Source organism: Moschus berezovskii, chromosome 8 (assembly GCF_049115385.1).
Source record: "Moschus berezovskii isolate FMDL1 chromosome 8, NW_MosBer_1.0, whole genome shotgun sequence".
Lineage (NCBI taxonomy): Eukaryota > Metazoa > Chordata > Mammalia > Artiodactyla > Moschidae > Moschus > Moschus berezovskii.
Window position 1 is genome coordinate 73,690,379 of NC_142467.1, and position 27,676 is coordinate 73,718,054.

Genomic DNA, 27,676 nt, shown 5'->3' on the forward strand with positions numbered 1-27,676 from the left:
TGTAGGCTGATTAATGGCTTCCCCAAAGATGTCCACATCCTAATACCTAAAACCTGTGAATATGTCACTTTAGATGGCAGAGGAGCTTGGCAGTTGTGATTAAATAAAGGATCTCTGGATGGGAAGACTGTCCTGGTTACCTCGTTGGGCCCAATGTAATCACAGTGACCCTCGAAGAGGGAGACAGGAAGGTCAGAGTTGGAGAAAAACAGATTTTTGAGGATGTTACATTCTTGGCTTTGAAGATGGAGGAATGGGTTACAAGACAAAGAACACAGGTGTGTTTGGAAGGTGGAAAAGGCATGGAAATAATGATCCTCTAATAGCTTTAGGGGGATCCCAGCCCTACTGTCCCCTTGATGTTAGCCCAGTGAGATTTCTGATCTACCTGACTATAAGATAATAAGTTTATATTGTTTTAAGCCAATAAAACTCCACACAAAAGGCAGTAATAAGACCATTGATCTAATATTACAAGTGCAAAAGATTTGAACATACACGTCACAAAAGAAGACATGCATATGGCCAGTAAGCACATGAAAAATACTCAGTATCATTGGCCCCGCCTGCTTTTCTAGACCTTTCTCTCCTAGGAAAAATTCTTATCTTCTGGGTTTCCTTTCACTTTATTTAGGGTGTCCTTCACAAGTTTTACATGTTTAAAAAATAAAATTTTAATTTTAGAAGAGTTTTACAGGAAAATTACAAAGATAGTACAAATAATTCCCATATACTCTACATCCAGGTTCCCATGTAATTAACATCTTATGTTGATATGGCACAGTTGTTGCAATTAATGAACCAATATTGATACTTTATTCGGATTTCTTCAGTTTTTACCTAATGTTCTGCTTCTGTGTCAGGACCCCATCCAGGGCACCACGTCACCTTTAGTCATCATGTATCCTTAGGCTCCTCTGGGCGGTGACAGTTTCTCAGACTTTCCTTGTTCTTGATGACCTTGACAGTTTTGAGGAGTACAGGTTAGGTGTTTTTTTTTTTAAGGATGTTCTTTAGTTTGAGTTTATCGGATATATTTTTCTTTCTTTTTAATTGATGGATTTTTCTTAGTTAAACTGGAGTTATGTCCACACTATATATCAGTATAGACTCAATGATATCTATTTTTATAAGCCATTACAACTTTATTTTGTTGCTCAAATTGTTCCAACTCTGCTTTCAGTTGGTCCTGGGTTCCTTTGACATTTTCCCACCACTAAGTGTGTGCGTGCGTGTGTGTTTATCACTTCTTTACTTTCTGGCACTATAAGCTGTTTCAGCCTCATCTAATTCCTACCTGGTCCGAGAATCAGCCATTTCTCCAAGGATCCCTGGTTCCTTTCACTGAAGAATGGTATTTGAAACCAAGATCTTTAGTACATCAAGTAGTAGATGTACTCAAAGTTTTTAATTTTTATGAAGTTCAATTTATCTGTGTTTTGTGTGTGTGTGTATTTTTAATGTCGTATCTAAAGAGGCTTTGCCTAACCCAAGGTCACAAAGGTTTACTTTTACATTTTACTCTAGGATTTTTATAGTGTTAGCTCATTTGTCTAGGCCCATGATCCATTTTGAGTTTATTTTTGTGCATGGTATATGTAGAGGCCTAACTTCATTGTTTTCCATGTGGGTATCCAGTTGTCCCGGCACCATTTGTTGAAAAGACTTTTTTACCATTGAATTGTCTTGATACCCTTGTCAAAAATCAATTGATATTTCTTTTTAAAAAATTATTTATTTTTGATTGCACTGGGTCTTCATTGCTGTGCCTGGGGAGAGAGTGTTGCAGAGAGTGGCGGCTATTCTCTAGTTGTGGTGCATGGGCTTCTCATTGTGGTGGCTTCTCTTGTTGCAGTGGCTTCTCTTGTTGCGGAGCACAGGCTCTAGGGCATGCAGCCTTCAGTAGTTGCGGAATGTAGGCTCAGTAGTTGCAGTTCTCCGGCTCTCGAGCACAGGCTCAGTAGTTGTGGCTCATGGGCTTAGCTGTTCCACGATATGTGGGACCTTCCTGAACCAGGGATTGAACCTGTGCCCCTTGCATTGGCCAGTGGTCTCTTAACCACTGGATGGGAAGTCCCTCAATTGATATTTCTTCAATTCTTGAATGTATAATTGGAAAAGACATACCTGGAAACTGGAGGAATGCTGACGTTGGTCCCTACCCCTTGGAGTGAAAGCTCCAGAAGCTGCTCCTCTGTACCAATATAGGAACCTGGAAACAAGACTGCCTCCCAAGGGGAGTTGCCGAGCTTAATGCCACATCCCCACTTAACTCAGATGTTGGCTGCTGGTGACTCAAATCGCAGCTGCTGTCCCAGGCATCACTGGAGCAATTCAGCACATCTGCTGACAGCTGGTAGCTGTTGATCTAGCTAATGCCTTTTTCTCTATACCAATTTTTAAGGCTGTCCAAAGACAGTGTTTGTGTTTTGTTTTGTTTTTTTTCACCTACTGGGACCAGCAACTTGCCTTCGATCTTACCTCAGGGATATGTCAGCTCACCTGCTTGGCTGTAATATAATCCATGGACCACTCGACCACCTTGACGTTCCAGAAAACCTGAGGCTGGCCCTCTGCATTGACGTGACGTTGAGTGGTCTGATGAACAAGAACCAGCAGATACTTTAGATGTCTTAGTAAGATGCACGCAAGTCATATGGTGAGCAGTAGGGACCTCATAAAACCTCATAAAATTTCATAGGTCCACCGCTTCCTTATTTGGGAAGTCTGATGGTCTGGAATATGTTTCTTCTCTGATAAAAGACAAACACACCTCCCACAGCCTACCACCAAAAAAGAGAGGCACAGTTCTTGGTGAGTCGTCTCAGAGCGGAGAGACAACGCGGCTGTTTGTGTCTCATTCCTCACCCAGCTGGAAAGCCACCTGTTCTTATATTATTATTATTATTTATTTATTTGGCTGTATCAGGTCTCAGTTACAGCACTCTTTAGTTGCAGAATGCAGAATCTTTCAGTTGAGGCATGTGGAGTCTATTTCCTTGACCAGGGATCAAACCTGGACCCCTTGTGTTAGGAGCTTGGAGTCTTAGCTACTGGACCACCAGGGAAGTCCCAGCCACCTGGGTTTGAGAGGAGACCAGAACAAGGGCAGGCTGTGCAGCAGTAAAAGCATCCCCAGCACTTGGGCCTCCTGATCCAGCAGAACCAGTGACACTCGCTGTGTCTCTGACAAGTAGGAATGCTGTGCGGAGCTTCTGGAAAGTGCCAAGAGAATTACAGTGCAGACCGCAGGGTTTTAGAGCAAATTCACCCCCTCCTTTGCATATAGAACCATTCTCCCTTTGAGAAATGTTTTCTGGCTTTGGTTTGGAAAGGCCTAACCATGGGACATCAGGTGATGATGCAGCCTGAGTTGTGCAGCATGCACAACAAACCTGGCATTGTTGTCCTTAAATTGTCCTTTGGTGCACCCAGCAGCAACAGAGCCGCAGTGGCAATGGCAGACTAGAGACCGAGCCTGGCCATGTCCAGAGGCACACACAGGGCACACCAAGGGGTGGCTCAGACTCCTCTGCTGCCAACTCCTGTGCTGGCCTCTTGCCATCAGTCCAGGCCTGTGACCTCATGGGGAGCCTTCTTGGCCAGTTGACTGACAGAGAAAGAACTTGAGCCTGGTTTCCAGATGGTCTGCATGAGAAGCTTTTGACATGCAGAAGTGGACAGCTCCAGTGGACAGCCCTACTATAGGTCAGAAATCTCACTGGCAAAATTGAGGGGACAGCAGGGCTGGGTTCCTTCTAGACACTCTAGTTCAGTTCAGTTCAGTTCAGTGGCTCAGTCGTGTCCGACTCTCCGCGACCCCATGAATCACAGCACGCCAGGCCTCCCTGTCCATCACCAACTCCCGGAGTTCACTCAAACTCGTCCACAGAGTCGGTGATGCCATCCAGCCATCTAATTCTCGGTCGTCCCCTTCTCCTCCCGCCCCCAATCCTTCCCAGCATCAGAGTCTTTTCCAGTGAGTCAACTCGTCGCATGAGGTGGCCAAAGTATTGCAGTTTCAGCTTTAGCATCAGTCCTTCCAATGAACACCCAGGATCGATCTCGCTTAGAATGCACTGGTTGGATCTTGCGGTACAAGGGACTCTCAAGAGTCTTCTCCAACACCACAGTTCAAAAGCATCAATTCTTCGGCGATCAGCTTTCTTCACAGTCCAACACTCACATCCATACATGACCACGGGAAAAACCATAGCCTTGACTAGACGGACTTTGTTGGCAAAGTAATGTCTCTGCTTTTTAATATATTATCAAGGTTGATCATAACTTTCCTTCCAAGGAGTAAGCGTCTTTTAATTTCATGGCTGCAATCACCATCTGCAGTGATTTTGGAGCCCAAAAAAATAAAGTCTGACACTGTTTCCACTATCTTTCCATCTATTTCCCATGAAGTGATGGGACCAGATGCCATGATCTTTGTTTTCTGAATGTTGAGCTTCAAGCCAACCTTTTCACTCTCCTCTTTCACTTTCATCAAGAGGCTTTTGAGTTCCTCTTCATTTTCTGCCATAAGGGTAGTGTCATCTGCATATCTGAGATTATTGATATTTCTCCCAGCAATCTTGATTCCAGCTTGTGCTTCTTCCAGCCCAGCGTTCCTCATGATGTACTCTGCATAGAAGTTAAATAAGCAAGGTGACAATATACAGCCTTGACGCACTCCTTTTCCTATTTAGAACCAGTCGGTTGTTCCATGTACAGTTCTGACTGTTGCTTCTTGACCTGCATACAGGTTTCTCAAGAGGCAGGTCAGGTGGTCTGGTATTCCCAGCTCTTTCAGAATGTTCCACAGTTTATTGTGATCCACACAGTCAAAGGCTTTGGCATAGTCAGTGAAGCAGAAATAGATGTTTTTCTGGAACTCTCTTGCTTTCTCCATGATCCAGCGGCTGTTGGCAATTTGATCTCTGGTGCCTCTGCCTTTTCTAAAACCTGCTTGAACATCTGGGAGTTCATGGTTCACATATTGCTGAAGCCTGGCTTGGAGAATTTTGAGCATGACTTTACTAGCGTGTGAGATGAGTGCAATTGTGCGGTAGTTTGAGCATTCTTTGGCATTGCCTTTCTTTGGGATTGGAATGAAGACTGACCTTTTCCAGTCCTGTGGCCACTGCTGAGTTTTCCAAATTTGCTGGCATGTTGAGTGCAGCACTTTCACAGCATCATCTTTCAAGATTTGAAATAGCTCAACTTAATTCCATCACCACCACTAGCTTTGTTCGTAGTGATGCTTTCTAAGGCCCACTTGACTTCACATTCCAAGATGTCTGGCTCTAGGTCAGTGATCACGTTATCGTGACTATCTTGGTCGTGAAGATCTTTTTTGTACAGTTCTTCTGTGTATTCTTGCTACCTCTTCTTAATATCTTCTGCTTCTGTTAGGTCCATACCATTCCTGTCCTTTATCGAGACCATCTTTGCATGAAATTTCCTTGCCTTGTCCAGCTTCTAGAAGCCACCTACTTTATTTGACTTAGAACCTCTTTCTCCATCTTCCAAGCCAATTGTGTAACATCTTCAAATCTATTTTTCCCGACTCTGACCCTCCTGAATTGGGGTCAGAGGTGAAGAGAAATCCTCTAGGCAGCACATCTGGCTGTGCACTTTGTCTGGAGTGAGAAATGCCTGGAAGAACGGGTGTACCATGATTATGGGCAGTGGCTGATTATTTGGCTGGATTGTCAACGTCTTAAGAGGATCAAAATTGGAAAATTAATAATGAGGACATCTGGAGAAGAGTATGTTTGGGCCTCTTGGAAGGGAGCGGACGGTGAAGTTTTTTGTGTTCTGTGTGGATGCCCATCAAAGGGCATCTATGCAGAGGAGGCTCTTCATAATTAGGTGGACAGAATAACACCTGTGGGTGTCCATCAGCCTTTTCCCAGCCACAGCAGGCTCAATGGACCCACGTGCAAAGTGGCTTTGGTGACAGCAGTGGAGCCTGTGCATGGTTCAGTACCATGGACTTCTCCTGACCACATCTGACCGGGGTCATGCCGCTGCTGAGTGAGCTGTGTGACAGCTGCAGAGACCAGCCCTGAGCCCCTGATGAAGGAAGAGTAGCCACTTTCCTGGTTTCTGGTTGATTGTATTCTCTTTCCCATCACGGAGGGGAGGGAAATTCACTCTTACAGAAATAGGCACAGACTCTTGATCTAGATCTGAGTATAGATTTGTCTTCCTTGGCATATCTTTGGGCTTCCCTGGTGGCTCAGACGGTAAAGAGTCTGCCTGCAATGCAGGAGACCTGGGTTTGATCACTGGGTCAGGAGGATCCCCTGGAGAAGGGAATGGCTGCCCACCCCACCTGGAGAACTCCATGGACAGAGGAGCCTAGTAGGCTACAGTCCATGGGGTCGCAAAGAGTCGGACACGACTGAAGCGACTACCACCACTTTCACTTCACCTGGTCTAGATCTGAGACTAGATTTGTCTTCCTTGCTTCTGATGCTGCTTTTTGCTCCACCATCTGGACTCACACAGTGCTCTACCCACTGCCATGGTACTCTGCACAGTGTTGCTTCTGACCAAGAATTAATTCCACTGCAAAGATGCAGCACTGGCTCCATGCTAATGGCATTAACTGGTCTTGTTACCGAATCCAAGCTCCTACTCCTCTCTGCATATTATGGTCTAGTTGCAAATTTGTGTCCCAACTCTTTTTGGTAACCCCAGGGACTAGAGCCTGCCAGGCTCATCTGTCCATGGGATTTCCCAGGTAAGAATACTGGAGTGGGTTACCATTTCCTTCTCCAGGGGATCTTCCCCACCCAGGTACTGGACCCACATCTCCTGCATTCTGTACCTCTAGCCACAAGGGAAGCCCCAGGTCCCAGCATGACAGGCCAATAAATCAAGAGACAAGGTGTTGATAACAAGAAATAACAACTTTCTTCAGGAAGCCAGCAGACCAAGAAGATAATGGGCTAGTGTTCCAAAGAGCCATTTTACCTGACTTAGAATTCAGGCTATCTTTGTACTAAAAGGGGAGGAGGTGTGACTGGTTGTTGCAGACTTCTTGATTCTTTAATCCTTTGTTCTTGCAGCTCTCTGCTTAGATCTGCTCACATATAATCTTCCAACAAGACAGTTGTTACTTTCTGTTCTACATTTATCTCTATTTGAATGGAAAAGTGTTATACTTTTAAAGCCTGTGAGGCAGAGCATTGAGAAGGAACTAGTATGTATATTTCAGGCTGCAAGGAATATTCTTTTACAGATATTCAGAACCAGCATGACCAGGCACAGGCAACAGAGTGCAGAGTTTACAGCTAAAGGAATAGATCCAGTATGCAGTCAGGTTTATTCTTCTCTGTCTGTCAACCAGAAGTGGCTGAGTCAATGGAAATGTGGAATGGCTCTCTGAAGACTCAGCTATGGTACCTTCTTGGAGATGGCACCTCGAAGGAATGGGATTCTGTCTTGCCAAATTCTTAGCACTGCAATGAAGAGTAGCCCCCCTTGCTGCAACTAGAGAAAAGCCTGAGCAGCAACAAAGACCCAGCATAGCCAAAAATAAGTATAAATAAATAAATTAAATTAATAGTATTTTTAAAAAGAAACAGTGTCTGAGAGTGTAAACCAATGACTTTATATGCAGACAAGTAATCCTTTAAGTATTAAGATGCTCAAAAAAAGCAGCTTTAAAAATTTAGAAACAGGAAATACCCATTCACAGGTCCTTTGAGGATGAAATTTAGCCAAAAAGGAGATGATTTGAAAAACTGGCAAAAAGCTCTTGATGCCTGGAATATGTTATCTGTGGGTCAAACTATAAAACAAAGATAGGAAAAAGGGTGGACAAAATGTATATAAACCTTGTGTGTGCTAACAGTGACTGAACAGTGGGGGATGCGGAGAGCATGGGGAAAGCACAGTGAGCTCACCGATTCTCGCAGAGAGAACGGGTCAGCATCCAAAGATGGCACTCAGAGCTGGCAAGTAAAATAGCAGAAACCTAAATAAGGACAAAGGCCTGAGGGCCTCATAGAAGTAATTAACCGAAAAATAATCACTAACCAAAAATACAAACCTCCTCACTTCCAAAAGAAATACAAAAACAAAAGCAAACTAATCATACAGAGAATTTGCTGCTGTTTTAGTCACTTCAGTAGTGTCCGACTCTGCAACTCCATGGACTGTGCTCTGCCAGGTTCTGCTGTCCATGGGATTCTCCAGGCAAGAATACTGGAGTGGGTTGCCATTTCCTTCTCCAGGCGATCTTCCCAACCCAGGAATCAGACTTGGGTCTCCTGCGTTGCAAGTTGATTTTTTACCATTGAGCCATCTGGGAAGCCCTAAAAATAATACAGAGTGAATATGACATGGTACAGAGAGTTGACACCAAAGTATCAGTTATATCAGTAAATGTAGATGAACTTTGGAGAAGGCAATGGCAAGCCACTCCAGTACTCTTGCCTAGAAAATCCCATGGATGGAGGAGCCTGGTAGGCTGCAGTCCGTGGGGTTGCTATGGGTCGGACACGACTGAGCGACTTCACTTTCACTTTTCACTTTCACACATTGGAGAAGGAAATGGCAACCCACTCCAGTGTTCTTGCCTGGAGAATCCCAGGGACGGGGGAGCCTGGTGGGCTTCCGTCTGTGGGGTCACACAGAGTCGGACACGACTGAAGTGACTTAGCAGCAGCAGCAGCAGGGAAAATGAGGTTAAGCATTTCAGTTCAGTCATTTGACCTTCAGTGATCTCAGGGCTTGCAGACAGAAATGAGTCACAGGAGTGAGAGCAGTGAGGAAGCTAGGAGTGAATCACACAGTACATCTCATAGAAAATGACTTCTGGTGGGCTTCCCAGGTGGCGCTAGCGGTAAAGAAACCCGCCTGCCAATGTACTTAAGAGACGTGGGTTAGATCCCCGGGTCAGGAAAATCCCCTGCAGGAGGGCATGGCAACTCACTCCAGTATTCTTGCCTGGAGAATCTCATGGACAGAAGAGCCTGGCAGTCTATGGTCCATGGGGTTGCAAAGAGTCAGATATGACTGAAGTGATTTAGCACACACACACGTGGCGGGGGTACGTGGGGAGGGGGTGAGAAAATGCAAAATGAAGGGGCCAAAATGTACCTGAGAAGCCCTCAGCCCTGAGGTGTAGTCTCCCCCACAGTCGGTTCACCATCAGGGCAGAGTTGACAGTAGATTCAGTTGGGCCTCTTTTATTAATACCAGGCAGGTAGGATTGTGGGTCCTCCGGGGATCTGAGACTTGCAGGAACTGCAAAGAGGAAATGGAACAACTTGTACTAGTGAAGCCAACTGCATAGACCTGCCAGTAAGGATTTCCTCAGACCCAGGAGGCTCCTGAACAAGCAGCTAGAAAGAACCCACTGGAGGCACGGGGCCTGAAATGTGTCATTGTTGACATAAGGATCTCAGTAGATGGGTTGAGTAGCAACATGGATTCAACAAACTAGTAAATCAAAAGATCCAGTCAAAGAAGTGTGGATGAAAATAATAATCTACAACAGGAACAGAAAAGTGTTTTATTTGAGCCAGTCTGAGGGCTATAGCCCAGAAGACAGCCTCTCAGATTACTCTGAGGGACTGCTCCAGAGAAACATGGTTTATAGCACGGTTTTATGTCTGGTCGAGCAAAGAACATCAAAGTCAGGGATACAGCCCTTCAGGGTCTTGTTTCTTTAAAACAAATCAGATCAGCACATATACATTGAATCAGTATGACCTTGGCATGTGAAATGTAGTCTTATCATCTAAGGGTCTTATCATCTTGGTGTCCCAGGAAGGGAGAGACACTTCAGTCACTCAGTCGTGTCCGACTATTTGCTACCCCACGGATTGCAGCATGCCAGTCTTCCCTGTCCATCACCAACTCTCGGAGCTTGCTCATGTCCATAGAGTCCGTAGTGATATCCAACCATCTTTTATTCATTTAATCTTTCCCAACATCAGGGTTTTTTTCAAATGACTTAGTTCTTCACATCAGGTGGCCAAAGTATTGGAGTTTCAGCTTCAGCATCAGTCCTTCCAATGAATATTCAGGACCGATCTCCTTTAGGATGGACTGGTTGGATCTCCTTGCAGTCCGAGGGACTTTCAAGAGTCTTCTCCAACACCACAGTTCAAAAGCATCAATTCTTCAGCTCTCAGCTTTCTTTATAGTCCAACTCTCACATCCATACATAACTACTGGAAAAACCATAGTTTTGACTAGATGGACTTTGTTGGCAAAGTAATGTCTCTGCTTTTTAATATGCTGTCTTGGTTGATCACAGGGCTTCCCTGATAGCTCAATTGGTAAAGAATCTGCCTGCAATGCAGGAGACCCTGGTTCGATTCCTGAGTTGGGAAGATCCCCTGGAAAAGGGATAGGCTACCCACTCCAGTATTCTTGGGCTTCCCTTGTGGCTCAGCTGGTAAATAATCTGCCTGCAATGTGGAAGACCTGGGTTTGATCCCTGGGTTGGGAAGATCCCTTGGAGGAGGGAAAGGCTACCCACTCCAGCATTCTGTCCTGGAGAACTGGTCACTTAGTCTTTTTTTTAATAATAAGAGACACTTATTTAATCTTTATGTATTAATTCAAATTTTTTGTTTATTTATTTTTGGCTGTGCTGGGTCTTCGTTGCTGCACAGGCTTCTCTCTAGTTGTGGCGAGCTGGGGCTACTCTCTAGTTCTGGTGCTCAGGCTTCTCACTGCAGTGGTCCCTTCTGTTGTGGAGCCCAGGTTCTAGGGCGTGCAGGCTTCAGTAGTTGCAGCTCCTGGACTCTAAAGCACAGACTCAATAGCTGTGGTGGGTGGGCCTAGTTGGTTCAGGGCATGTGGAATTTTCCAAGATTAGGTATCAAACCTGCGTCTCCTGCATTGGTAGGTGGATTCTTTACCACTGAGTCACCAGGGAAGCCCTAATTTTTTATTTTTAACATGGAACAGTCTACTTCTGGTGGATGAGCTCTTTTTTAAAATAATTAAAGCAGATGTATAAGGTATGTTTGCTAGATCATAAATAGGCTAGTTAGCATAAAATTCAAGTGTGCTCATGTTTAAACCAGAATGACTTTCCCGTATCTCAATATGTGAATATTTCTTTTATGAGAAGTATCCTAGAAAACTTTGGGAGGAGATGGAAAAAATGGACATTCTTAAAGATTAAGGAAGGGACTTCTCTGGTGGCCCAGTGGTTAAGAATCCACCTTCCAATGCAGGGGCCACTGGTTCAGTCCCTGGTCTGAGAAGATCTCATATACCTCAGTCAGTCAGTTCAGTTGCTCAGTCATGTCCAACTCTTTGCTACCCCATGGACTTCAGCATGCCAGGCTTCACTGTTCATCATCAACTCCTGGAGCTTGCTCAAACTTATGTCCATCAAGTTGGTGATGCCATCTAACCATCTTATCCTCTGTCGTTCTCTTCTTCTCCTGCCTTCAGTCTTTCCCAGCATCAGAGTCTTTTCCAATAAGTCAGTTCTTCCCATCAGGTGGCCAAAATATTGGAGCTTCAGTTGCAGCATCAGTCCTTCCAATGAATATTCAGGACTGATCTCCTTTAGGATGGACTGGTTTGATCTCGCAGTCCAAGGGACTCTCTAAAGTCTTCTCCAACACCACTGTTCAAAAGCATCAATTCTTCAGTGCTCAGCTTTCTTTATGGTCCAACTCTCACATCCATACATGACTGGAAAAACCATAGCTTTGACTAGACGGACCTTTGTTGGCAAAGTAATGTCTCTGCTTTCTAATATGCTGTCTAGGTTGGTCATAGCTTTTCTTCCAAGGAACAAGCGTCTTTTAATTTCATGGCTGCCGTCACCATCTGCAGTGATTTTGGAGCCCAAGAAAAGAAAGTCTGTCACTTTCCATTGTTTCCCCATCTATTTGCCATGAAGTGATGGGACCAGATGCCATGAACTTAGTTTTTTGAATATTGAGTTTTAAGCCAATGTTGAGTTTTTCACTCTCCTCTTTCACTTTTATCAAGAGGCTCTTTAGTTGCTCTTCGCTTTCTGCCATAAGGGTGGTCATCTGCATATCTAAGGTTATTGATATTTCTCCCGGCAATCTTGATTCCAGTTTGTGCTTCATCCAGCCCTGCATTTTGCATGATGTACTCTGCATATAAGTTGAATAAGCAGGGTGACAATATACAGCCTTGACATACTCCTTTCCCAATTTGGAACCAGTCCATTGTTCCATATCCAGTTCTAACTGTTGGTTCTTGAACTGCATACAGATTTCTGGGGAGGCAGACAAGGTGATCTGGTATTCACATGCCTCGGGGCAGCTAAGCCTGAGCTTCACAACAATTGAGCCAGCTGTTTAGAGCCCAGGTGCCCTAACTACTGAGCCTGCAAGTCCTGGAGCCTGTGCTCCACAACAAGAGAAGCCACTTCAAGAAGCCAAAAATAAATAAGTAAAAAATTTAAAATATATATTAAAAAATCAGTAATAGAATTTAGAAATGATAGAACCCATTCCCATGGAGTTGGTTCACTGGATGCATAAAGAAATCAAAAGTAACAAGAAATTCTGCCTTGGTTATTATCTGTAATTGCTAAAGTGAAAGCAAAAGAGTGTTGCGGATCCTGAGACCGGGCCAAGCTTGGATTAAAGCTGGTCTGAGCTACAGGCACTAGTATCAGGGCCACTATTGAAGGGAGAAATGATACTGGAACCACAGTGAAGAGATATATATATATTATATGTTATATTATGGGCTTCCCAGGTGGCGCTAGTGGTAAAGAACCCACCTGCCAATGTAGGAGACATAAGAAATCTGAGTTCGATCCCTGGGTTGGGAAGATCCCCTGGAGGCATGGCATGGCAGCCAACTCCAGTACTTGCCTGGAGAATCCTATGGATAAAGGAGCCTGATTGGCTACAGTCCATAGGGTCACAAAGAGTTGGACACAACTGAAGTGACTTAACGCACACACACATGCACACGTTCTATAAGTTATATATATATTTAAACTTGGAACACTTTACAAATTTGCATGTCATTCTCGCACAGGGGCCATGCTAATCTTCTCTGTATCATTCCAATTGTAGTGTATGTGCTGCTGAAGTGAACACAAGCTCTGATAATGAAGGACCCTAAATAAGTTTGCTTTATTTATTCTTTGTGGAGGAATTCTTAAAGCTGGAAGACAAACATGGCTAGAGACCTCCAATTATCTGGGGCAATGGCCCTGCAATATAATCAAGATAAGAACTGACCCCTGCTGGAGAGCCAAGGCCATCCGACCTTGAGGGAGTAAAATGGTCAGAGGATGGAGAAGAGACTTTTCTGGGACTCCTTGATATGGGAGCCCCGTGCACTGTGATTCCAGAATCTGTATGTGAAGTCCTAACAGTGCTATAGCTAAATTGGGAGGATAAACGGGATAAAGGTGAAAGTTTGGGTGAAAGTCGAAGGTATGAACAGACTATATGAAGTGGTTGTGTCTACTTTGTTGTTTAGTCACTCAGTCGTATCTGACTCTGTGACCCAATGTACTATAGCCCGCCAGGCTCCTCTGTCCGTGGGATTTCCCCCGGCAAGAATACTGGAGTGGGTTGCTATTTTCTACTCCGGGGAATCTTCCTGACCCAGGTATTGAACTCACATCAAGACTGTATGAAGTGGCTGCATCTTCTTTACCTGAATATAGTATTGAATTATTGAGGATGGATACTGTGTCTGACTGGGGAAGGCTTTCCCTACCAGCACTGTAAAACAGAAGGCATGGAAATCTACCCTTCCTCCAATATTGATTGGTAACATTAAATGGGAACCTGTGAGAGTGCCTGAGCCCACACAGGTTGTTGATTTGCAACTCCAAAGCCCAATGTGCAGTGTAGACTGGAGTTTACAGCAAAAGCCTGTGAGTGCCACCTAGTGGCAACTTCTGGGATTGGGGACCAGAACATTCACATTTGAGAGAAAATTATTACTGAGACTTGGACATGACTGAGCCTCTAAGCACTCACACACAGCTTGCTATTGGGCTTTGAGATTTCCCCTGTGACTGAGAGACATAAAATAACCTTGAACCTGAAACACTCATTATGCCTTGGGTGATAATGGAGAAATACTCTAATGGGGAGGGCAATGCCCAGGAGTGTTCCATCATACAATGGAGTGTTTCATACAGGAACATGCCACAGAACGCCAGGTGATACTTACTCTTTTCCTCTAGGGCTGACTCGGAACCACCTAAAGAGTTGCTGGATCATTATCAAAAGATCCACAAACAACAAATGCTGGCGAGGGTAGGGAGAGAAGGGAACCTTCCTGCACTGTTGGCAGGAATGTAAATTGGTACAGCCATTTGTGTACCAGGTGGTGCTAATGCAGGAGAGTAATGCTAATGCAGGAGATACAAGAGATGTGGATTTAATCCTCGGGTTGGGAAGATTCCCTAGAGGAGGGCATGACAACCTACTCCAGTATTCTTGTCTGGAGAATCCCATGGACAGAGGAGCCTGGTGGGTTACAGTCCACGGGGTCACGAAGAGTTGGACATGACTGAGCAACTTAGTGCACAGCCACTGTGAAGAGTATGGAGGTTCCTTAAAAAACTGAAAATAGAGCTACTGTATGACCCTACAATCCCACTCCTGGACATATATCTGGAGAAAAATATGATCAGAAAGGATACACGCACCCCAGTGTTCATTGAAACACTTTTTTACAATACCCAAGACATGGAAGCAACCTAAATGTCCATCCACAGACAGATGGATAAAGAAGACATGGTAAATATATACAATGGAATATCATTCGGCCATTAAAAAGAAGGAAATAATGCCGTTTGCAGCAAAATGGACGGACCTAGAGAGAGCCACACTGAATGCAGTAGGTCAGACAGAAGGAGAAATATTGTAGACGTCTCTTGTGTGTGTAATCTAAAAAGAAATTGTGCAGACGAACTTACAAAACAGAGACTCACAGGCTTAGAAAACAAACTCGTGGTTGCCTGGGGGAAGGGGTAGTTGGGAAGCTTGGGAAGGTTGTGTCACACTGCTATATTCAAAGTGGATAACCAACAAGGACCTCGTATATAGCACATGGAACTCTGCTCAATGTTCTCTGCCAGCCTGGATAGGAGGGGGCTTGGGAGAGAATGGAGACATGTTTGCATGTGTGCTGAGTTGCAAGTCACTTCAGTCATGTCTACATCTGTCTATTTACGGACTGTAGCCCACCAGACTCCTCCGTCCATGGGATTTTTCAGGCAAGAACATTGGAACAGGTTGCCATTTCCTCCTCCAGGGAATCTTCCCTACCCAGGGATCGAACCTGCGTCTCCAGTGACTTCTGCATTGAAGTGGATTCTCTCCTAAGCCACCAGGGAAGCCTGGATCCATGTATATGTATGGTGGAGTCCCTTTACTATTGACCTGAAACTACCACAACACTGTTAATCAGCTATACCCCAATACAAAATAAAAAGTTTGAAATCTGAAAAAAAAAAAGAGCTGCTGGATCCTATGGCTACAGGCTACTGGGGCAGTGCTCTATGAGCTGCCCTCCACTGGCCAACAAAGAGCTTTTGGTTTGTGGGCAGAAGCTCCACAGTGAGTGGACACCTTCCTATTTTGGCAGGCTACCACTCTGATAGAAGAAAATCAAAGCAAATCAACTCAGGGGGCCGATTTACATTTTTCCTAGCAGTGGTGGAAGGACTGAACAATAGTAAAAAGACCCTATATTTGGGTTTTTACTGACTCACAGGCAGGGGCCAATGGCCTGGCCATATGGTCAGGCAGAGGGCAATGGAAAACTGGCCTGTTAACAGGATGACCATATGGGGTGCATAGGACATGTGACACCCAGCAGAACACCTTCCAGATTTGGAAGATGATTTGAATTAACAAATAGGTTTCCTAGGGTGCTCATTTGAGGTGGCCACCTGGGTCCATGAAGTAGACGGACAGAGAGATGTCATCCTCAGAGCGAGTTTGATGGAGAAATGAACAATTGAAACTTCTTTTAAATTGAAGTATAGCTGATTTACAATGTTGTGTTAGTTTCAGGTGTACAGAAAAGTCTTTCAATTATATGTATAATTATATATAACTATATAATTATATATCATATATATATATAAGATTATTTTCTATTAGAAGTTATTACAAAATATTGAGTACAGTTCCCTGTGCTATACCATAAGACCTTGTTGCTTGACTATTTTATATAACGTGGTATGCTTAGTCGCTCAGTCGTGTCCGACTCTTGTGACCCCATAGACTGTAGCCTGTCAGGCTCCTCTGTCCATGGGATCCTCCAGGCAAGAATGCTGGAGTGGGTTGCCATTTTCTTCTCCAATATGACATGGTGTGTATCTGTTAATCCCAAACTCCTTATTTAATCCTACACCACCCCCTTTTCTCCTTTGATAACTGTAAGTTTATTTTCTATGTCTGTGAGTCTGCTTCTATTTTGTAAATAGGCTCATCTGTATAATTTTAAAAAATAATCTTATTTACTTATTATGGGTCTTCACTGCTGCGTGCGAGCTTTCTCTGGTTGCGGCGAGTGGGCTCTGCTCCGCTGTGGAGCGCAGGCTCATTGTGGCAGCCCCTCTTGTGGAGCTCAGGCTCTAGGCAAGTGGGCTTCAGCTGTCGCAGCACACAGGCTCAGCAGCTGTGGCTCAAGGGCCCTAGAGCGCACAGGTTCAGTAGTTGTGGCGCATGGGCTTAGTTGCTCAGTGGCAGGTGGAATCCTCCCAGACCAGGGATGAATCTGTGTCCCTGCATTGGCAGGCAGATTCCCATTCACTGTGCCACCAGGGAAGTCCCATTAATATCATTTTTTAAGATTCCACATATAAGTGATACCATATGCTATTTGTCTTTCTCTGACTTACTTCACTTAGTATGATAATCTCCAAGTCTATCCATGTTGCTGTAAATGATGTTATTTCATTCTTTTTATGACTGAGTAATATCCCATCACATATCTTCTTTATCCATTCATCTGTCAATGGGCACTTAGGTTGCTTCCATATCTTGGCTATTGTAAATAGTGCTGTGGGTATATGCATGGAAATGGGCTTTCTGGATCATATGGCAACTCTAGTTTTTTAAGGAAATACCATACTGTTTTCCATAGTGGCTGCACCAATTTACATTCCCACCAATAGTGTAAGAAGGTTCCCTTTTCTCCAACATTTATTGTTTATAGACTTTTGGGGATGGCCATTCTGACTGGTGTGAGATGATACCTCATTGTAGTTTTGACTTCCGTTTCACTAATCATTAGCAATGTGGAACTATTCTGGAGGTCGAAAACATGGGGAAATAAAGGCATAAACGGCTGGTTTACACACCATTATGAGTGTGCACTTACACACAAGTGGGTGTGCAAGGGATAGTCTCCCCTGCTTAGATTCCCCTGCTTTTGGGGGATGGTATTTGGGAAAGAGGAGGTAGGAAAGATGGTGGTATAATTATTTTTCTTTTTTCCTCACATCACTTCTACCTCTTTTGTCCTACCTGATGCAGTGGTCCAGGACCAGGGCTGCAACTGCAGGTGCTGAACGCAGGGATGACCCCTAAGAATTGTAACTATGCCTTTAAATTTTTATGTCAGATTCTTAAGGGTCTGATGGGGTGGGTTGTGCCTTCACCCAACTTGGCAAAATTGGGGCTGAGGGTGAATACCGCTGTATTGCTTAGTGGTTGGGATAGCCCACCAGTTCCGTGCCCTTTTAACCCTACCCACAGGAATGAGAGTGGCCTTGGGGAGGGTAGGTGCTAGACTAGATTTGTATTGCTGCTGACAGTCTGGACCAGCACAGTGGCCACTGTTAACAACCCTCTCCCAAAGTGGGAACATTAGGGTTTGAATGGAAAGAAGGAAGAGGAATGTGTGTGTGTGTGTGTGTGTGTGTGTTTTGGTCTCTCAGTAGTGTCTGATTCTTTGTGACCCCATGAACCCACAAGGCTCCTCTGGCCATAGAATTCTCCAGGCAAGAATACTGGAGTGGGGAACCATTCCCTTCTCCAGGGGATCTTCCTGACCCAGGGATTGAACCTGGACCTCCTGCATTGCAGGCAGGTTCTTTACCATCTGAGCCACCAGGAAAGCCCGTGAGGAATGGTAGCTGAACATAAAGTTTAATGATTTATGCAGTTTACATTGGTACCTCAAGAGAGGCTCAGAGTAAGCTGTTATTGTCTTTTAGCTCAGTTATACCAGATGCCTGAAAGGATGATGACATGTTGCTGAGACCACTCCTGCTTTTACAGCCTGAAACAATTGAATGGAAGTTGCAGACCTGAATGACATCCATCACTCTGGGAGACATTTCCATCACTGAACTAATGCTTACTGGCTGAGTGGGACTCTGGTCATGTGCCAGAGGTTTTTCAGGACATGTCTGCTGCCACACTGCAATAGTGTGCAACACTGGCCTTGCTATAATACTTATATTCATAGTCACATGTATTGGGGAAATTCAGTTAAAGCCCCTTGAAGAAGTCAAATAGGTGAAAAATGACTGGTGTCAGGAAGAACTGGATTTACCTAATTATTAGCTAATTTCTAAGGTAAATAGTTCTGTACAACTTTATCATAAGATACAAAGGGGACAATGAACAATTTAATTAGTACAAAAATATGAAAATGCTTTTAGGACAGATGAGTTGTTTGTTTATCCCTACTCTGACAGGGACACTCGACCCTGTATTCAGGTCAAGAAGCAACAGTTAGAACCAGATATGGAACAATTGACTGATTGAAAATTGGGAAAGGAGTACAACAAGGCTGTATATTGTCACCCTGCTATGCAGAGTACATCATGCAAAATGCCAGGTTAGATGAATCACAAGCTGAAATCAAGATTGCTGGGAATATCAACAACCTCAGATATACAGATGAATACCACTCTAATGGCAGAAAATGAAGAGGAACTAAAGAGCCTCTTGATGAGGGTAAAAGAAGAGGGTTAAACTTTTTTGAAACTCAACATTCAGAAAACTAAGATCATGGCATCAGATCCCATTGCTTCATGGAAAATAGAAGGGGGGAAAACGGAAGCAGTGACATTTTATTTTCTTGGGCTCCAAAATTACTGCAGGTGGTGACTGCAGCTGTGAAATTAAACCGTGCTTGCTTCCTTGGAAGGAAAGCTATGATAAACCTAGATGGCATATTAAGAAGCAAAGACATCACTTTGCCAACAAAGGTCCCTCTAGTCACAGCTATGGTTTTTCCAGTAGTCATGTATGGATGTGAGAGTTGGACTATAAAGAAGGCTGAGCACTGAAGAACTGATGTTTTTGAATTGTGGTGCTGGAGAAAACTCTTAAGAGTCCCTTGGACAGCAAGGAGACCAAACCAGTCAATCATCAGGGAAATCAACCCTGAATATTCGTTGGAAGGACTGATGCTGAAAGTGAGGCTCAATACTTTGGCCACCTGATGCAAAGAACAGACTTAATGGAAAAGACCCTGATGCTGAGAAAGACTGAGGGCAAAAGGAGAAAAGGGCATCGGAGGATGAGGTGGTTAGATAGCATCACCAACTCAGTGAACTCAAATTTGAGCAGACTCTGGGAGGTAGTGGAGGACAGGGAAGCCTGGCGTGCTGCAGTCCATGGGGCCACAAATCACTGGACATGACTTAGTGACTGAACAACAGCAATAACCTCAACACTGGTCCCCCAGCTGTTAGGCAATATGATCATTTTGCTGTCAGAGCCTTGGCCAAAGGCAAAGGTTGTTCTGTGTCTTAAAGAATGTAACTGTCCCAAAAGAAGTCTGGATTTTGCCCTCAGGTTCTGGGAGATACCTTTGTTTTCCCTAAATTATGCTTTATTTTCTGGGAGTGTTGGGCTCAGTTCAGTTCAATTGCTCAGTCATGTCTGACTCTTTGCTACCCCCATGAATTGCAGCATGCCAGGCCTCCCTGTCCATCACCAACTCCCAGAGCTTGCTCAAACTCATGTCCATAGAGTTGGTGATGCCATCCAACCATCTCATCCTCTGTCGTCCCCTTCTCCTCCCGCCTTTAATCTTTCCCAGCATCAGGGTCTTTTCAAATGAGTCAGTTCTTCACATCAGGTGGCCAAAGTATTCGAGTTTCAGCTTCAGCATCAGTCCTTCCGGTGAATATTCAGGACTGATTTCCTTTAGGGTTGACTGGTTGGATCTCCTTGCAGTCCAAGGGACTCTCAAGAGTCTTCTCCAACACCACAGTTCAAAAGCATCAGTTCTTCGGCGCTCAGCTTTCTCTGTATCCAACTCTCACTCCGTACATGACTGCTGGAAAAACCATAGCTTTGACTAGACGGACCTTTGTTGGCAAAGTAATGTCTCTGATTTTAATATGCTCTATAGATTGGTCATAGCTTTTCTTCCAACGAGCGTTGGGCTAGCCAGAGAAAAAGACATGATTTAGAGTGCGTGCTGACCACACCTCAGGGTGGGGACTACTCTCACCAGAAAAACCGCACAGGTGATTTAGGGTCACAAGGTGTCGGTTGATCTGCAGACTGAGATCAACCAGTTAGTGTCTTGCCCTAGTAGCTCAGAACAGCCTCCCTAGTGCACGGCGCACTGTGGGTAAACGTCCGGCTGCACAGAGAGAAGGAGCAGACAGCCCAGTTTTCACTTCTGTACTCACGGCCTTCTTCACTTTGTCTGTCTTAATCTGTATCCCTTCTCTGTAAGAAACTGTATAATACAGTGTATATAGGGAGTATAATAGCTTTGAGCAGCTTCTGTGAGCCCTTGAAAACTGCCATTCCCAACAGTACTTTGGTGAAGCCCCTGAGTTTGCAGTTAGGGTCTGAAGTGATGGTGGTCCCATGTGAGTGTGATCCTTCTCATCGCTAACCTGTACAGTTTGTTAATCTTCTCACAAAACTTAGTAGGAATCTGAATGATGAGCCTCTCCCTCTAACTGCCAAACAGGTAAGGACTTGCACTCTTAAGAAAATAAACAAAACAAAGTAATATAGGACTTCCCTGGTGGTACAGTGGATGGAAATCCATCTGCCAGTGCAGGGGACATGGGTTCAATCCCTGCTCAGGGAGGATTCCACATGCCACGGCACGACTAAAACCCCTGTGGCCCAATCACTGAGTCTGTGCTCCAGAGCCCGGGAGCTGCAACTACTGAAGCCTGTGCTCCACAGCAAGAGAAGCCGCCGCAGGGAGAAGCCTGCACACCGCAATGGTGAGAGTGGCTCGCACTCACCACGACTCAAGAAAGGCCGCGAGCAGCAGTGAAGATCCAGCACTGCCAAAAAACAAATAAATTGAAAAAAACCCAATATATACTTTGATATGGTTATACTCCATTATATTTTCTCTCACTTCTATATTCTAGAATCAGTAAAAAATTATAAGGCATGAGAAGAAACAAGAAAATATGCTTTATAATAAAGAGAAAATATAGTCAATGGAAGCCCCCCTCCCAAAAATAAAACCTTAAGTTATTGGAATTAGCAGGCAAGGACATGCAACTACTATTATAAATAAAAATTAATAGCAAAAGAATAATTGGGATAGAGAAGGGGTAATAATAAGTTGAATAGTGTCCCTCAAAAATTCATGTTCACCCAGAACTTCGAATGTGACCCAATTTGGAAATAGGATCCTTACATATTATAGTTATAAAATGAGGTCAGCCTGGGACCCTCAGGAGGGAACCAGCCCTGCTGACACCTGGAGTTTGGACTTCTCCAGGACTGTGAGAGAACAAATTTCTATTGTTGTAAGCCACTGAGTTATAATACTGTGTTATGGAAGCCCATAACACATGGGTAATGAGATATTCTGGGATACGGGTAGAAAACTTTAAAAAAAGGACTAAGTGGAAATTCCAGATCTGAAAAATACAATAGCTGAAGTAAAAACTACAATGGATGGGCTAAACACCAAATTAGATGTTTAGAAGAAAGAGTAGGCAAACCTGAAGCCAAGTAAATAGAACTTATCCACAGTGAAGCAAAGAGATTAAAACACACACAAACATTAACAGTGCTGTATTGTAAAGAGTTAGGCTTCAATTTTAAAAAATTTAAGAAAACAGCGTCAATTCCTCTTGATATATTTTGAAACTGGGAAACATCCATGAAATTGAGATCAGATAAAGAGAGGAGAGACAGAAGAGAGGTGGAGGAAAATATTTGAAGAACTAAAGACTAAAAAACATTCCAGATGCTCAAAACACACCACGCAAGGCAAACGCAAAGAAAACCCCATCCACGGGTTTTGCAGCCAGTGAGAGTGAGAGTCGCTCAGCCGTGATGAGCTCTTCGTGACCCCGTGGGCTGCAGCCCACCAGGTTCCTCTGTCCAAGAGACTCTCCAGGCAAGAGTACTGGAATGAGTAGCCATTCCCTTCTCCAGAGGATCTTCCCAACCCAGGTCTCTGACATTGCAGGTGGATTCTTTATCATCTGAGCTACCAGGGTCAATAATTGAAAATAGAAAAAAAAATTAGAATAGAGGAAATAAATACATTACATACAGTGGGAAGTGATAAGAATTCCAGCTGACGTGGAAAAGAAATACTAATCAGAAGGCAAACCAGTAACATAATTAAAGTGCTGAAAGGCAGTCAACCTAGAATCTTATATGTAGTGTAAATATGCTACTGGAATGAAGATGAAATAAATACATTTTCAATGAAGAAGAGCTGGTAGACTGTGTTGTTGAAAGACCCACGCTTCAAGAAAGGCCAAAGGCAGCTCCTGTGGCTGAAGGAAGATGGTACCAACAAACCCAGCTCTACAGGACAGAATGGAGAATGCTGGGAATGGTAAAAGTGGTGAAACACAAAATATTATTTGTTCTTCAGTTTTAAAAAGTCAATTGACTGTTTAAAGCAAGATTGTAGCAATGTATTCTAGGAATTTTAATACATATAGAAACGAAATATATAATAACAGTAGTAAAAAGGATGGCAGAGAGTAAATGAAGCATCATGGTGTATATTTCTTACCTTATATTTTAAATTGTTAATTCAGGGTAGACTGTGCTAATTTAAAGACATTTGTTATTACAGTTCTTAAAGTGAATACTTAAAAGACCACTTGAAAGAGGAAATGATAAGCCAATTGTAGATATTAATATATAATATATAATGCAAGGCTGACAAAGACTCAAATAATCCAAAATAAGTCAGAAAAGGAGGGAAAGAGGACAGATGGGACAAATGTAAAATAAAAATCAAAATGATAGACCATAACATCAACTATGTCAAAACAATTGTATTAAACACAATTCAAAGACAGAGATTATCCGCCCACAGGGGAAAACTCCCCAGTCATATGCTATTTGTAGGATAAACATGTTAAATACTAAGACACTGTTAGGTAAAAAGTAAAAAAGATGGGAAAAAACACGCAATGAGAGCACTAATCAAAAGGAACTGTTGTGACTATATTAATATCAAAGCAGCGTTAAAGAAAAGATTGTCAGACATAAAGAGGGATATTTCAGAATGCAAAAACAATGAAGTCAACAAGAAGATAAAACAATCGTGAATGTATATGCACCTAGAGTTTCACAATATATAAAGTAAAATGTGATAGACAATTTCACAGTTAAATTTGGAAATTTTAACACTAACCTTCTACTAATTGATACAACTAGTAGACAAAAAAGATCAGTAGGGATATAATTTTTTTTTTTTTATACAACACAGTCAACCAACTTAATCTGATGCTTTTAGAACACTACAGGCAGCAACTGGAGGATGCGTGTTATTTTTCACGCATATGAAACATTCATCAAGCTGGATCATATACTGGGGCATACAGGCTTTGATAAATTTCATTAATCAAATGATCAAAATCATAAGAGTATATTTTCTGACCACCATAGAATTAAATTACAAGCCAATAATAAAAAGACATCTAGAAAATTCCCAAGTATTGGACTTTATGGAAAACACTTCAGGTTACCCACAGGCCTCAGGTCAAAGAAAAATTCTAAAAATATCTCTATGTGAACTAAAAACAAAACAAAAACAACACCTTAACGTCTGTGGGATGGAGTGAAAGCAAGGTGCAGGAAAGAAGAAAGGAATAAATTACATACACTTCCATGGTAAGAAACTAGATAACAAAGGAGCAAAAGGAATCCAAAGTCGATTGTTTTAAAAAATTAACAAAATGGATACACTCCCAGCAAAACTTATCAAGGGTGGTGGTGGGGAATCTACCTGTATCAGGAGTAAAAATGTGGACACACTACAGGTCTTATGGAGGCCTGTTCCCCACAGCCCCACCCAGGATAACCAGGACTGCCAGCCACTTCTGAGGCGCAGTCTAGCCAGGCCTGGCTTCATGGCCCGCCCCTGCACTTGCAGAGGGAGCCGTTAGTCTCCTGACTGTCAGTCCCTGTGTTGTGCAGCTCCTGACAACACACCTGGAGTGGCATTCCGGGAGGGCCTCCACGTTGGGGGCCTGTTGACTGCTATGCCACTGGCCTCCTGTGTACATAGAGACCCAGGCCCACCAAGGTCTGCTGTCCCCTTCCCCCATGACAGCTCGGCCAAACCCCTTTCTTAGCACAGGCTTCCTCTATTGCTGTGCTCATAGGCAGACAGAGAAGGCTGACCCTGAGGGACACAGAGCCACTGCTGTTTTCAGAAGGATGCTCTGCTGTTTTCAGAAGAATGGAGGCCTGAGGACTTCCTGGAGGAAGTGACATGTAAGCCAAACCAGCAGTCAGGGAAGTGGGGCAAGGGAAGGGCATGTGGCCTGACAGGGCAGAAGGAAGCTTGAACTTTGTCCTCAGGACTGAGAGAGTCTTGGAGGGACTTTCAGCAGGGACACGGCCTGGTTAGCTACTCTCCACGGCCATGGAATGCTACTCTCTGGGAAAAGGTGAGGGTGAGTGAACTGGGAGAGGCTGGGACAGGGAGCATAGGGAAGAGGCTGGGCAGGGTCCAGAGTCTGAGCCAGGCCTCAGCTCCAGTACTGTCCCAACCCCCCCCCCAACTGTTACTCTCACCTGCAGGGAAGGAGGTGAGAGGGTCCTGGGGGAACAGCAGGAGCTGTCTCCTCAGGCATCCTGTCTGTAGCGTGAGAGAGGATGGTCAGCCCGGGGCTGAGGCCCTGAAAGCTGCCCTCTTCCAGATGTCCAGACTGGGGCAAGGCAGCAGGGTGGGGGTCCCCTGTCCCCTCCCACTCACTCAGGGCACAGATGCAGGCTCTGCCCCTTGGAGCCCAGAGGACACCGGTTTCGGACAGAACCGGCACTGAAGTGTGGGCAGTAAGGCCTGAGGGGTGGGGAGGCCATAGGGCTTCAGTGTGCAGGCTGAAGGGTCTGGGGAAGCGGCTCTAAGACCAGCCACTGCTAAGAGGGCGGGAGCACTGGCAGCCTCTGCCCAGCCCCGTGCCCAGATGGTACTAGCACTAGCATTGCCTCAGAGGGGCCCAGAAGGCCATCCAAAGGTTTGGGGCAAACCCCATCCTCCTCACTTGCCCTGCTCCCTGGGAAGGATTGTTTCCTGTTCCTCTAGTTAGTGACCCTGGGAGTCCTGAGGGCCGTGTTGTTGCCTAGCTCGAATCCTACCCTTCTAGGATGAAGTCCAAATTTCTTGACATGGTTACTCAAGTCCGCTTTGCAGCCTCTGCCTCACTTCCACAACCTCCAGTTGGAGCAGTTCTAACTCTGAGCTTCCCTGGTAGCTCAGCTGGAAAAGAATCTGCCTGTAATCCAGGAGACCCTGGTTCGATTCCTGAGTCAGGAATATCCTCTGGAGACGGGATAGGCTACCCACGCCAATATTCTTGGGCTTCCCTAGTGGCTCAGATGGTAAAGAATCTGCCTGCAATGTGGGAGACCTGGGTTCAATCCCTGAGTGGGAACATCCCCTGGAGGAGGGCATGGCAACCCACTCTAGTCTTCTTGCTTGGAGAATCCCCATGGACAGAAGAGCCTGGTGGGCTACAGTCCATGGGGTCCCAGAGTTGGACACTACTAAGCACACAGTACAACTCTTTAAGAGCTCCCTCCCGCTGCTGGGAACTCTTATCCTTCTCAGCTCTCCTGGCCCAAGACTGGGCCACCTGGGTCCCAGATATCTTACTAGTTGGTTTGTGCCTACACTGTGTGGGTGCTGACTTTAGTGAAATAAAATGGGAAATTAATTCACAAGTCTTGTGACTCTTTTCTGTGGACAGAATTAATTGGGGGTGGGGTTTTGGGAACCCTTCAGTCTCTTCTGGCCCTGCGAGCCTCTCCAGTGTCAACCTGCACCATTATCTTTGATCTCTCTACGCTGACCACGTTGACCTTCTTTCCATCTGCATACATCCTTTCAGCCCCAGGGCCTTTGCACCTTCTATTAGTGTGTCTGGAATTCTCATACATTCCTCCTATACATAGATAACACCTACTCATCCCTGCCCCAGAAAAACCTTCTTTGACCTCTCTGATTAGGTCAAATGCTCCTTAGGAAGTGCCCTTCCGTTTAGTTCGGTTCAGTCCCGCAGTCGTTTCCGACTCTTTGCGACCCCATGAATCACAGCACGCCAGGCCTCCCTGTCCATCACCATCTCCCGGAGTTCACTCAAACTCATGTCCATCGAGTCGGTGATGCCATCCAGCCATCTCATCCTGTCCTCCCCTTCTCCTCCTGCCCCCAATCCCTCCCTTACATTGTGTCTTTTCCTGTGTGGACCTGTCACAGTGTATCTTTACTGTGTGATTACTATGTCAGTCTCCCTCCCCCTCATGCAAGAGCTTGGCAGAGGGACGGACCCTGTCTGGTTCTGCCCAACCTTGTATTCTCCAGCCCCCAGCACATTGCCTAGGGTCCTGCAAGTTCTCAGCAAATATTTCATGAGTGAACGGGTGGGTGAAAGGGTGGATAGTCCCAGGCAGCAGTTCTTAGCTGAGCATGTTAGTGATTCCTCTTGAAGTGACTCCTAGAGAAACTCAAAGGTTTTGTCCAAAGAACTGAGAGGACTGACTGCCGTGTGCCGTGTGTTTACCCAGGGCTGTCTATAAAGAATCTAGTTCCTCCTTCTCCCTCCTCTCCATTTCCGGGCCACAGATTCAGCCCCAGCCTAACAGTAATGCTCACCTCTGTAACAGCTGCTTTCATTTTCCGGGCCCCACCCTTAGACTGTCATTGTCTCCGCAGGGGCGGTGCCGCCCTTAGAAGTCACTGGATCATCTCCTTCGAGAGGCTAGACAGTCACGTTAAAGAAGGGCTCATTGACTCTGGGTAAGGCAACCATGGGTTCTGTGGGAGGAAGAAGCCTGTGTCAGTTTACAAAATCAGCAGCTCCTGCAAACTGCGCACGGCTCTGATCCTTCAATGCCCAGGTCTTCAACGACAACGGTTTCGCAGGGCTTCCCGAACTTACAGGAAAGAGGGCATTTCCCCAGCCACACAGCTGAGAAGTAGCGGTGAGAGAACTCAACTCTGATGGCTCCAGAACCCAGGACTGTAGACAGCTGGTTCTCATAAATCGGTACCCTTCTGACGTTTTCGTAGCAACAGCTTCCCTGCAGATGAGGAGAAGCCGGGAGACTATTCCCATTCGCCACAGTAGGAAGCTGAAGCTCAGCAAGGAGCTACGGGAGCAGACGGCAAGCCTGCAAGGATACTAACCCCCTAGCGCCGGAGCCAGATCCCCGCCCCCTCCCCCGGCGCGCTTGCGCACTGCGGCCCCATTCCCCGCTTAGCCCCGCCCCCATCGCCGGGGTTTTCAAATTTGAAA

At 44.9% G+C, this 27,676-nt stretch overlaps 2 long non-coding RNA genes and 1 other non-coding gene across 4 annotated transcripts; 1 reads left to right on the top strand and 2 right to left on the bottom strand.

Moving 5' to 3' along the window:
* On the bottom strand, window positions 1-27,621 carry LOC129558377 (uncharacterized). 2 transcript variants are annotated; one of them, XR_016038055.1, is made up of 5 exons: window positions 27,320-27,621; window positions 27,034-27,195; window positions 9,106-9,252; window positions 2,503-2,598; window positions 1-960 (listed from the first exon to the last, which is right to left on the bottom strand). It is a non-coding gene; the product is annotated as an uncharacterized LOC129558377 (long non-coding RNA). The 2 variants fall into 2 exon arrangements; XR_008686415.2 differs by having other exon boundaries at window positions 1-2,598; window positions 27,320-27,618.
* LOC129559624 (U6 spliceosomal RNA) lies at window positions 12,961-13,067 on the bottom strand. The gene has a single exon (XR_008686578.2). It is a non-coding gene; the product is annotated as a U6 spliceosomal RNA (small nuclear RNA).
* Window positions 24,545-27,406, top strand: LOC129558378 (uncharacterized). The gene is made up of 3 exons (XR_008686416.2): window positions 24,545-24,650; window positions 27,094-27,177; window positions 27,279-27,406. It is a non-coding gene; the product is annotated as an uncharacterized LOC129558378 (long non-coding RNA).
* Window positions 27,622-27,676: the final 55 nt, after the last annotated feature.